The sequence below is a fragment of the Engystomops pustulosus genome, chromosome 9 (assembly GCF_040894005.1).
Source record: "Engystomops pustulosus chromosome 9, aEngPut4.maternal, whole genome shotgun sequence".
NCBI lineage: Eukaryota > Metazoa > Chordata > Amphibia > Anura > Leptodactylidae > Engystomops > Engystomops pustulosus.
The window spans coordinates 85,709,974-85,722,824 of NC_092419.1; the positions used below are offsets into that span (position 1 = coordinate 85,709,974).

A 12,851-nucleotide genomic window follows, 5' to 3' on the forward strand; every position below is an offset into this window, starting at 1 on the left:
CTTAGTAATATACTGTATCCCATATACAGCCCAGCAGCTTAGTAATATACTGTATCCCATATACAGCCTCCCAGCTTAGTAATATACTGTACCCCATATACAGCCCCCCAGCTTAGTAATATACTGTATCCCATATACAGCCTCATAGCTTAGTAATATACTGTACCCCATATACAGACCCCAGCTTAGTAATATACTGTATCCCATATACATCCCCCCAGCTTAGTAATATACTGTATCCCATACACAGCCCCCAGCTTAGTAATATACTGTATCCCATATACAGCCCCCCAGCTTAGTAATATACTGTATCCCATATACAGCCCCCCCAGCTTAGTATTATACTGTATCCCATATACAGCCCCCCCAGCCTAGTAATATACTGTACCCCATATACAGCCTCCCAGCTTAGTAATATACTGTACCCCATATACAGCCCCCCAGCTTAGTAAAATACTGTACCCCATATACAGCCCCCCAGCTTAGTAATATACTGTACCCCATATACAGCCCACCAGCTTAGTAATATACTGTACCCCATATACAGCCCCCCAGCTTAATAATATACTGTACCCCATATACAGCCCCAGCTTAGTAATATACTGTATCCCATATACAGCCCTCCCTTCTTAGTAATATACTGTACCCCATATACAGCCCCCCAGCTTAGTAATATACTGTATCCCATATACAGCCCCCCAGCTTAGTAATATACTGTATCCCATATACAGCCCCCAGCTTAGTAATATACTGTATCCCATATACAGCCCCCCAGCTTAGTAATATACTGTATCCCATATACAGCCCCCCAGCTTAGTAATATACTGTATCCCATATACAGCCCCCAGCTTAGTAATATACTGTATCCCATATACAGCCCCCCAGCTTAGTAATATACTGTATCCCATATACAGCCCCCCAGCTTAGTAATATACTGTATCCCATATACAGCCCCCAGCTTAGTAATATACTGTATCCCATATACAGCCCCCAGCCTAGTAATATACTGTACCCCATATACAGCCCCCCAGCTTAGTAATATACTGTACCCCATATACAGCCCCCCTAGCTTAGTAATATACTGTACCCCATATATAGCCCCCCAGCCTAGTAATATACTGTACCCCATATACAGCCCCCCCAGCTTAGTAATATACTGTACCCCATATACAGTCCCCCCAGCTTAGTAATATACTGTACCTCATATATAGCCCCCCAGCCTAGTAATATACTGTACCCCATATACAGCCCCCCCAGCCTAGTAAAATACTGTACCCCATATACAGCCTTCCAGCTTAGTAATATACTGTACCCCATATACAGCCCCCAGCTTAGTAATATAATGTACCCCATATACAGCCTCCCAGCTTAGTAATATACTGTACCCCATATACAGCCCCCAGGCTTATATACAGTACCCCCCCCCCCTCAGTATAAAACAATTCTGGCCCCATATAATATATACAGTACCCCCCCAGTATAAAACAATTCTTGCCCCATATAATATATACAGTACCCTCCCCCAGTATAAAACAATTCTTGCCCCATATAATATATACAGTACTTCCCCCCCTCCCACGATAACATGACACCTCCCCACTCCCCCTTATTAGCCAAATAGAATTAATGAAGGTGCATTAAAAATAATAAAAATCATACTCACCGGCAGACAGGCTGCTCCCTCAGTGCGCGGCTTCGGTCTTCACGCGGCTCTCCTGTGAGCTGCGGCTCCGCTCAGTGACACAGGCGGTGTGTGTCACTGATTAGAACGGAGCAAGGCAGCAGCTGGAAAGGCGCTGTGTCGCTCCGCATATAAATCGCGCCTGTGTCTTAAAGAGACAGGCGCCATTTATTTAGCTGGTGGGCGATTCGGGCGTTAACGGGCGCCCGAATCGCCCACTTTAGAGCGGCGAATTTCGCCGCCCTTTACAGGGATCCGCATTCTGACGCCTGAGGCAAGATTTTCATCTCGCCTCATGGCAGATGCGCCCCTGGTCCCAGGCTGCAATAATCAGCTGTAAGGTGTCTGTAATGAAGCTTTATTGATAATCCTTGGTCCCATTACAGCAAAAAATGTTGAAACTCCAATCATACAAATTCAACTTAAGAACAAACCTATGGACCCTGTCTTGTACGTAACACGGGGACTGCCTATATTTCTCTAAGATAAATGCAGAATTTTACTTCCAATTCTGAGCTTATAGAATGTCTGATGATTATCTTCATATCTTACTTTTATTAATAACTGCATAGTATTATAGTAAAAAAAATAACACATGTTCAATCTACTTTATCATCTCAGAAAGGCCACGGATCCTATTTCACAAAATACTGTACAGCGTGTTACACGGCTTCTGTATGGAAACAGAAACTTCTAGAACAGGCGAGAATCTGTGCAATATATAGAAAAGTGACATCATCTTCCCCATTATCATCATCCTGTCTGTAAGCAAACAGCTCCTGCTCCGCTGTACTGCACACTCAGTGCGCTGCCAAGGCCGATGCAAATTATTCATGACAATGGGTGTCCCCTTGCGTGACTCAGGAACAGTAACTTAGGCAACCGCACCTCAACAAACAAACTGAGATTCCTGCTGGTTTCCCATTTATGGTCAATCACAAGCTTGTGTGGGAGAGAACAAGAGGAGCACTTGTTGATCTTGATCTTTATCACAGGGTAGAACCGTACACAGTAAGAAGCAAATTAATTCACAGAATAGATACTAAGCAACCGCGGCCACAGATAATTACTCTAGAAACCTCCTTAATCACTTAATTACAATCATTTTAATTACACATCGCTCACCAGCTCCCATCATATTTGTCAGATTTCCCACCATTTATTTATGAGATGTATCAGTATGCAGGTCATACAAAAAGATAAAACAGGGACACACTTTTTTTAGGGGAATAGATGACACCATGGGCTCTTTGCAGGGGATCTATTAATAGATTTGAGGCCAGTAATAGGGGGGTCTTGTAAAATAGTGAAGGATTATTTCCCACCCCACTTTCAGTCAGATGCTTATTTATCAGATCTTCTGTAGCGTATCGTGAGCATTTACCATTATTTTTCCCTTCACGCCAGCTCCATGCCAGAGATGGGTGACAAGGGGTGCAGCCGACGGGGGAGTGGTCCGCACGGGGTGTGAAAAATCACTGGCTCTGCCTATTTCTACACTATAAATCAAAATCGTAGCACAGCCACCAATAATAATTCTTTATCTAGCGCCTACAGATTATACAGCGCAGCACAAAGCATGTGAAATTGGTCCCTGTCCCCATGGTGCTCACAATGTAAACAACCTACCAGTATGTTTTGGAGGAAACCCACGCAAACACAGAGAGAACATACAAACTCTTTGTAGATGTTGACCTGGGTGGGATTTGAACCCAGAACCCCAGCACTGCAAGGCAAAAGTGCTACCCACTCAGCCACAGTGCCACCCTCTAACATCAAAAGTCGCAGAAACAACTACAAACTTGAAAACAGCCCTGAATGAGGCCTTACACACTATGGGGTAAATTCATCACAAAGCACTGGCGTATTACGATGCCCTGCCCCTTCAGTGCCGCAAGACACATGAGGAGGTTCCAGCCTCTTGGTGTATTCTGAACCCGGCTGCACTGGCGCGCAATTCAAGAACAAGCCCCTTCTGGCGTAGAATATTCATGGAGACCGTTGCGGATTGAATGATGACATGCCCCCTCCATCGCAGACAGTAACCCCCATCATGCCCCTCCAAACCCACTTGGTGTGGAAGTAGTGAAAAGAGGAAAATAATTGTAATACCTGTTTGCTAGGCATTGGGATTTTTTTCAGGGCATGTACGCCAGAAAGCTAGCATAAATGTCCCCTTATTCTGGGAATTCAGGAAGTTCCCCTATCTTACATTACCTTATAAGATGATATATACAACACTTGTTATGGATTTCATAATTGTGTCATTTTATAATAATCAGAAATCACAAGTTTTTAAGACTGACATCTATCAAGCCCACATCATTTTAGACACTAAAAATATCATGTAAAAGGAGTTGATGTCAGCAGCTCAGTGCTGATGGTGAGAGATGATGACTAACAGTTAATACATTAGTTTACTGCTAAAAGACAGCTTTTTTACATAAATGACTAAATTCAATTCATTTTCTACAGCTTTATGTTAAACAATGCCCATAAAAGCATGAGGAAATGTTATTAGATGCTCTTATGCTCCACCCTGTTTGTGACTTTTTTGCTAGTATTGTGGAATATGTTGGGACCATACACTATCAAAATCAAGAATGATAACTTGGATAAGAATACAGTTTTTACTTCAACTCTAATTACAATTGTTCCGATTGGGTTGTGGTCTGGGGACTATTTTTCATACTCCCTAGGGTACTTTAATCCTAGGTTGTCTGATCGATTCTACCATATACTGCTATACTACAGTAAGGCATTAATGGGGGTTTTCCTCCTCATTCATTACGATGTGCGAATCGCACATTGCAATGGATGGGTTAATACGAGACAGCCTCGGGTCTTCCGAAGACCCGAGGCTGTCATGGCGACAGAACGCCACTCCCTGATGACATCATGGGGTAAGTAGCTGACATAAAGGAACCACTACTGCTCAACCTCTTTAACAAAGGGAACTCAGTCATAGATCCAAGTACAGTGACTGTGGTATTATTATATTTGTTGTTCATGGCCTCCTTCTTTCTTAAATCAACTTTCAATTATAATATGCTAATGAACCTGAACGATACCCTGGGGTGTTACCAGTGACCCCTTCCACTGCATGCTGAAACATCCTCTGGTGCAGTGAGATTAAAGCGGTTTTCCCACAAAACAAGTTAGGCCCAACTTGCTCATCGTGGGGGTCTGCTCCATTAATGTTTGGGAGCGAAGAGGGATCCGACAGAGGTCCGATTGACGTTATCAGCGGGGGTTTCATCACTGAGAACCCCTTTGATCAGCAAATTAGCCCCTATCCTGTGGATAGAGCCTACCTTGTTTTGTAGGAAAACCCCCTTAAATCAGGTATAAGTAAAACTAGCATGAACTCCCGACATATATACACTCACTGGCCACTTTATTAGGTACACCTGTCCAACTGCTCGTTAACACTTAATTTCTAATCAGCCAATCACATGGCGGCAACTCAGTGCATTTAGGCGTGTAGACATGGTCAAGACAATCTCCTGCAGTTCAAACCGAGCATCAGCATGGGGAAGAAAGGTGATTTGAGTGCCTTTGAACGTGCCAAGGTTGTTGGTGCCAGAAGGGCTGGTCTGAGTATTTCAGAAACTGCTGATCTACTGGGATTTTCACGCACAACCATCTCTAGGGTTTACAGAGAATGGTCTGAAAAAGAAAAAACATCCAGTGAGCGGCAGTTCTGTGGGCGGAAATGCCTTGTTGATGCCAGAGGTCAGAGCAGAATGGGCGGACTGGTTCGAGCTGATAGAAAGGCAACAGTGACTCAAATCACCACCCGTTACAACCAAGGTAGGCAGAAGAGCATCTCTGAATGCACAGTACGTTGAACTTTGAGGCAGATGGGCTACAGCAGCAGAAGACCGCACCGGGTGCCACTCCTTTCAGCTAAGAACAGGAAACTGAGACTACAATTTGCACAAGCTCATCGAAATTGGACAGTAGAAGATTGGAAAAACGTTGCCTGGTCTGATGAGTCTCGATTTCTGCTGCGACATTCGGATGGTAGGGTCAGAATTTGGCGTCAACAACATGAAAGCATGGATCCATCCTGCCTTGTATCAACGGTTCAGGCTGGTGGTGGTGGTGTCATGGTGTGGGGAATATTTTCTTGGCACTCTTTGGGCCCCTTGGTACCAATTGAGCATTGTTGCAACGTCACAACCTACCTGAGTATTGTTGCTTACCATGTCCATCCTTTTATGACCACAATGTACCCAACATCTGATGGCTACTTTCAGCAGGATAATGCGCCATGTCATAAAGCTGGAATCATCTCAAACTGGTTTCTTGAACATGACAATGAGGTCACTGTACTCAAATGGCCTCCACAGTCACCAGATCTCAATCCAATAGAGCATCTTTGGGATGTGGTGGAACGGGAGATTCGCATCATGGATGTGCAGCCAACAAAACTGCGGCAACTGTGTGATGCCATCATGTCAATATGGACCAAAATCTCTGAGGAATGCTTCCAGCACCTTGTTGAATCTATGCCACGAAGAATTGAGGCAGTTCTGAAGGCAAAAATGGGTCCAACCCGTTACTAGCATGGTGTACCTAATAAAGTGGCCGGTGAGTGTACATGCTAATCCAAAAAGTGAGTACCTTACTTACCAACTGAATAAACTGTGTACCATTCCTGACTGTCTAGTGTTTCATTCAGTTCTTATGCACTTTACAGATAGAGGCAAGCGAATTGTCCAAATATTGATTCGCAAAAGCTTTGTCAAGTTTATCAAAAGATTTGGTTCAGGTTTCAATCTCTGTTACTCTGGGATTGGTTTATAACCCCGCTAGTCCTCTTAAAAACAGATTTTTTGCAAAAAGCTTGTTTTGCCATTTAAAAGAAATTAGTTAATTTTTGCCCCAAACCCCCCCCCCCCTCCCTAAGCTCTGGGATGGGACAGCATTAGCTAGCCAACGTTTTGAACAATTCATCCAAAGTGAATCGGAAAAATTTGGATTTGATTATGTGCCAAATGAAAATAATGAATATATAGTAAATAATGAAAATAATATATAGATTTGCTCATGTCTAATTACAGATAAATTACATTTACCGAGCATGTATGAGCATCTTGAAGCCCAAAAATTATTTCCTGGTTACTGGGCATTAAATTCTGATTATTGTGGTGAAAAATAGGGATATCTCAAAATTAGGAGAGATAGGTGGTCCTCCCTTCTAAAATTCCTTTAAGCTAGGCCAGGGCAATAAAAACGGTATCTCCAAAAACCAGATACTATCTTAAAGTTAATGGTACATTAATAAGATTCTATCTACATCCATTAATGAGGTCAACAAGAGGTGATGGCCAATATAGGTCTCTGCTGTTACCGTGTCGAAATTAATGAGGTCAACAAGAGGCGATGGCCAATATATCTGAGGTCAGAGCTAGAAAAACACCTCTTGCTTTACTCTGTGGCATAATTCATATTTTGGCTGCATACTTTTCCATACTGACCCCATCCAGGTCTCTGCTGTTACCGTGTCGAAAGATACAGGATGGCTCCACAGCAACAGGAAACTATTCCAAAACTAGTAGTAATTATTACTTATTCCATCATAATTAGCGGGACATTATAAGGAAAAGATGTAGGATACCCACATGGCAAGATATCATCATATAAGGGTGTAAACCCTGAGTAATAAGCCTTCCTCATGTCAGCTAAGGTGGCGAATGGGGTCTTATGGGGGGGGGGGGTTGGACTTGTACTTAGATGGACTTAGATTTCCCTATAGATATGGTCATTGTTTGGGATCCCTACTGGGTAGATCGTGATTGTATATTTTTGCTTCCCCAGTGCATTCCCCATACATTGTATGTCAATGTGTATGTATATGTCTTTGTATTTCGTGTTATCCTTTTTGGCTAATTACCCCTATGTTTGTAAGCACTGCCCCATTTCATATTAAAACTTCAATTTAATAATAGTCTTCTTGTGTTCTAACAATTCCATAACTCCAAGAAGCCATTACCTAAAATTAATTTCTAAATCAGTGAGTGTAATATCATATTTGGACATAATTTATGCAAAGTGTCTCGTCAGCCTTATATAGAACGACTGGTGGCAGCTAAAATCACTGTCAGAGGGCGGCTCTTGATCCTGACAATTATCATGTGATCATGATGTAGGATAAGATAATAAAGCATCTTGAATACCATGTTTATTGCTTGTAATTTAGAATGTAAAGGATGAAAAAGTCTTCCTTCTTTCTAAGGATCTTTGCACCTGTAACTCAGAGTAAAACTCTAAATTGTCCTTGTGGAAAATTTTGTACAATACAGTAAGTTTGATAAAAGCAAACAAATTAAAAATAAATGATGGCCTCCTTCCCTTCCCATGTTTGCCTTGTTATAAAGGTGTACTATAAGTTACACCCAGGTGGTGTGACTCCAGTCTGAGCTGCTCTCACCATCTATTTTAAGTTCCATAAATGACTGGTCAGAGTTCAAGACGGCTTCCTTTTCTTTCCAAGGAACAGCTGTGGAGACTCACAACATGAATCACTTTCTTACAAAAACAAGTTTTTCCAAGATCCTGGCGCTGAGCTAACCAGTGTAACGGCAGGACACGCTACCTGTCACACACCACAGTTCTGGATTCATCTTTAGTTTGTTTTTGATGGGGAAAGCGTTTTCTAGAGTTGGGTGGAGCTGTGACTTTCACGTGTTTACTCAGGTGCAAATAGATTTTCTTCAAGGAAAACAAGCTGTTCCCTGTGTGGACAGTATTTACACAGAGCTCAGGGAACCATGACGTGTTTATGGAGATGAAGAAGCAGCTTGTGAAGTGGTCTCCGGCATCCTGTCACAGCCCATGAAATAGTCACTTTCCTGTATGATGCTATTAAAAAATCAGACTGCTAGAAGGAGCTGCAAGAGTTGGGAAGAATGGTCCCATTGGCTCTACTGCTAGCAGCGAGTGAATGGACTGACAGTGAGTGTGTGTATATATACATTACAGCCTACTATGGAGTTCTGCCTTATACACTCAACATTTTACTCTACAGCATCTATTAAAATTAAATCATTTCGCTGGCTAAAATAATAGTATTGTAACGGGCCTGGATCCAGAGAACCCAAAGAAAGAGCTCATTGCAGTCAAATACGTCCCTTAAAGGGCTCTATTACAACAGCTTTGTTTAGGTTCTTGGTCTTTGGTTTTTAGGGACCCAGAAATCACTTAAAAACATGCATCCAGGATATCTACCATCAAAATCAATTATGATAAGCAAGTATCCAAGCAGCATGACTGTGGTAATCTTCTTATTTGTTATCCATCGCCTCCTTCCTTCTGAAGTCAACTTTTATAATTATCTTAATGAGCTTGTAGGCCCTCTGAGGCGATGTACGCAGAGCCCCTCCATGCTGCAGATTCACTGACTATTAGACCATCTCCCCTGCTCCCTCAGCACTGCCCCCCACCAAATTTGCCTGATGCAATCTCACTGCAGCAGAGGAAGTTTCAGAACACAGTGTGAGGCCATGGATTACAAATCGAGAAGATAATAAAAGCTGGAGTTGAGTACGATTGTTGGGGGTGGTTCCCCAATTGTACACGGCAGGCCAGTCAGAAGGGAGAGAAAAAGAAAAAAGCCCAAGAGACTCAATGAATTCTTTCTATAAATGGTGGATGATATCGGGGAATGACTCTCGCCTTGTGGGTTTAGATTAGAGGCTTATCAAGTCATGTAGGAATTGTGTAGGAATCCGCGGAGGGTCCTTTGATGGCGATGGACAGAGACGCTGCTGGCCACGAGACGCAAGTTCAATTAAGTGATAGGAATCCACGAGAAGATGGTCCCGTATGACTTGGCGCTGACTCATACGAGACCATCTCCTTGTGGATTCATTAAATTGAGAAGATTGCCAGGATCTATGAGTAAGTGTCCCTGGTTAGAGATGAGCCACCCAAACTTTAGGCAGCTCCACCTAACCCGGACGTGTTGCAGAGCAGCCAATCAGGCAGCTTTATGCTCATAGCATCTTGGTATAGCTGTGTACATCTTGCCAGGTGGACAACTGGTGGAACTACCTGGCCAATCAAGTCATGTCTAGTTGCTAGGGGTGTTAATTTACTTGATTGGCAGCTCATCAAGTAACACTTCCAGTATTGGCAGAGCTACAGAATAGACGATGCCAAACCTAAAGTTTGGGTCCATTCATATCATGCTTGAGTTTTACACATGACCACAGATTCAGTTGGAGGAAGTAATTATCACCTAACCTTTTGTTATCAGTTTTACGGGAGGCAAAGCAGACCATACTAAATAGATAAACTATTTGATAAATTTAGGGCATCTTTAACTCACTAAATCTTTTACTGTGCTTTTACTTGGCTTTTTAAAGACAGGTTTTTGGAGTCCAAGGAATCCAGTGAATTTTTGGAGTTTATTAAAGATAGACTTTAAGTTTCTTTAAACTAAATTTTGATTCTCGGAATTTCCCTTTAAATACAAAGCAATGCTTCGGAATACATATATATCTATCTATCTATCTATCTAATATATATATATATATATGTACAAATCTACTTAGCCAAAGAATTACTTCCAAAATAGTTAAATTGTCTGGAAGTTACTAATGTGATACCAATAAAGGGGAAACTTCTTGGCTTCAATCTATTAACCATACATAGAAGTGTCTATTTTTGTATCTATCTGGTCAGAATTCCTATGACCTAGCCTCTATCCAGATATTCTGATCCTTACAACATTAGACCCTCCTAGTTCTCATTCTATTTATATATCAGCTTACGATGAAATAAAACTGTACTGTGCAGATCAACACAAGACGACTTGTTTGCGTGTCCGCTAAATTGCATGGTCAGCCGCAGTCAGCACATTTTACAAGACCAAATACAGTCTATGAGTCTTACACTCTACAGAACATACACTAGTACTGCCATTATGTCAGTGATACAGGATAACACTTACTGATGAAGAAACTACTAAAACAGAAGGAGATTGTCAGAAGATGCATGTGATATCATATCATAGTCACATCCTGCTCATAATATTTTTATAGCTGCATGGAATAAAATGTCTGGTTTTCAATCGTTTTGCCTGTGAGAAAATAAAGTACTAGAAGAATAATTTTGCTTTGTTAAGGAAAAGTCAGATACAGATAAAGATTTTCGTTGAGCTCTGCAAGTGATCTAATAAGATATGCTGACTTTTAATAAATGGGAATTTTACATACTTTTCAGCATATTCTCCTCTTGCTGCTATCAAAATCCATCACGATAAACCAGGGACACTTCCTCATAGATCCAGGCCCCGTGACTGTGGTAATCTTCTTATATTTGTTATTCAAGGCCTCCTTCCTTCATTAAAATGATGCTAATGAATTAGAAGGGCTCTAGGGTCAGAGCCTTACAGCTGTAGATTGACAGGCTGTTACAATGAGCAGAACATGTCACCCAACCCCCCTCCTCCTTCTGCCTCTAGCAGCAGCAGTAAGTGCAAGGGGAGACCTGCTCTGTTCATTGTAACATCCTGTGAAGCTACCGCACTGAGGGGCTCTGGTAACTAGCATAATTTTAAAAGTTGAATTTAGAAGGAAGGAGGCCATGGATATCAAATATAAGAAGATTATCACAGTCTCAATGCTTGTATTTATGAGTAAATGTTTATCATAATGGATTTTGATGGTAGATTTTCTTTAACCAGATTAAGTAGATACCCCTGGAACACTGCATCCAGCGTTGATACCAATTAAGTGTTTATTATGTGTTGTTATTGTCAATGTCAGATCAGACGGGCACTAGAATTACTCTATTACTTCCCCATATGTGCTTATGTATGAATTTCAGATTTTAGTGTTTAACTTGGTTGTCTTTTATGTATCCTTTATGTTGCTAATTTTATATTTTCTTCTATACCTTTGTGTGTGCACACATTTCTGTGCCTACTTTTTTCTGTTGCTTATACTTATGCTTTAAGCAGTGCCTGTCCTTGTTGATACTATATAGCAGTTTTGCCTCTCCTCCATGGTGATTCTTTTTATACATTAACCATTTACACCCATGGGGTGGCCAAAAAAATCATTGTTGTGGCACTACACATCTATATTTTACAGCACATATACTTGCTACACGACAATGTGGCTCATTTACTAAGGGTCACGCACTGCACTTTTGTCGGACTGTTCGTCTTTTTCGGGGTGTGCACGGCTTGGACAGGTATTTAACAGGTGTCTGCGCTGGGATTGTGTCACACGCAATCGTTTTCTGTCACAAATGCGCTGACTTCCATGCCACAGAAATTGAGGGGCGTGCTGTCGGACGATCTGATTGATTCGGACTGTGCGCGGGATTTAACTTTCAAATTATATTGCAATACAATGCACTTACATGCACCACTTAAAAGATGGACGGTAGACCTGAGCGGGGAAGCGACACATGCAGGATATTGGGCGCAAGCTCTTAGTGAATCCCAGCAGAGCGCATTATCCCCCTACAATGCACTTTCGGTGATCTCCGCGGACTGGGTAAGTAAATGTGCACCAATGTGTGTACTTTGGTCCGCACAGCGTGTCTTGTTGAAGAACAATGCGACTTTATAGCAATAATGGCATCTGTGCCAATCCAAGCTGGAATCATGAAACACATTGCACCTTGGGATACCGGCCATTGCCCCAGCTGACTTTAAACCTTGGCGTCCTTCTACCTTCTCTTCAATACACTGAAGGTGTTGGGAAGTAGCGGCAGCCAGAAACTCTCATTTGCCAAGCTGTAAAATACCTTCCAACCATAGTAATACCTGGTCACAGCAATTATAACATGTTCTGTTGGCATTAACAGTCACTTCTCATCCTCTCTGTATGTGGTAACTGCTTAGTTTTCCATCAATTTCATCGTTTTATTATGAAGAGACTGAAAAACTTGAAGGCTGAAGACATTTAAAGGCTTTGTAGCCTTCCTCCATGGACATATTCATGCCCCTAGGTCCTGTGGCTGGCAATGAAATAAACAACCAACACGACAAGAAGAATTTCCAGGACGGTACGAGTAAGAAACATCAGCTGACTCAATAGTCTTACAGGAAGACTTTGCAACACTTATGACTTGTTTAGCCAACTTCTAACGCGACATCACAGGACCCTTATTTTCACACTCCATGTTTTCATTGCTAGTAAATTCA

At 41.9% G+C, this 12,851-nt stretch overlaps 1 protein-coding gene and 1 long non-coding RNA gene across 3 annotated transcripts in view; one reads left to right on the forward strand and one right to left on the reverse strand.

Moving 5' to 3' along the window:
- LOC140077173 (uncharacterized) overlaps nucleotides 1–1,754 on the reverse strand; it is a 90,493-nt gene extending 88,739 nt beyond the window's left edge. Inside the window, exon 1 of the long non-coding RNA XR_011849722.1 lies at nucleotides 1,664–1,754. This is a non-coding gene — a long non-coding RNA (uncharacterized lncRNA). The remainder of the gene's footprint in view (nucleotides 1–1,663) is intronic.
- Nucleotides 1–12,851, forward strand: part of RPS4X (ribosomal protein S4 X-linked) — a 501,937-nt gene that overhangs the window by 241,867 nt on the left and 247,219 nt on the right. The gene's annotated exons all lie outside the window — the stretch shown is intronic.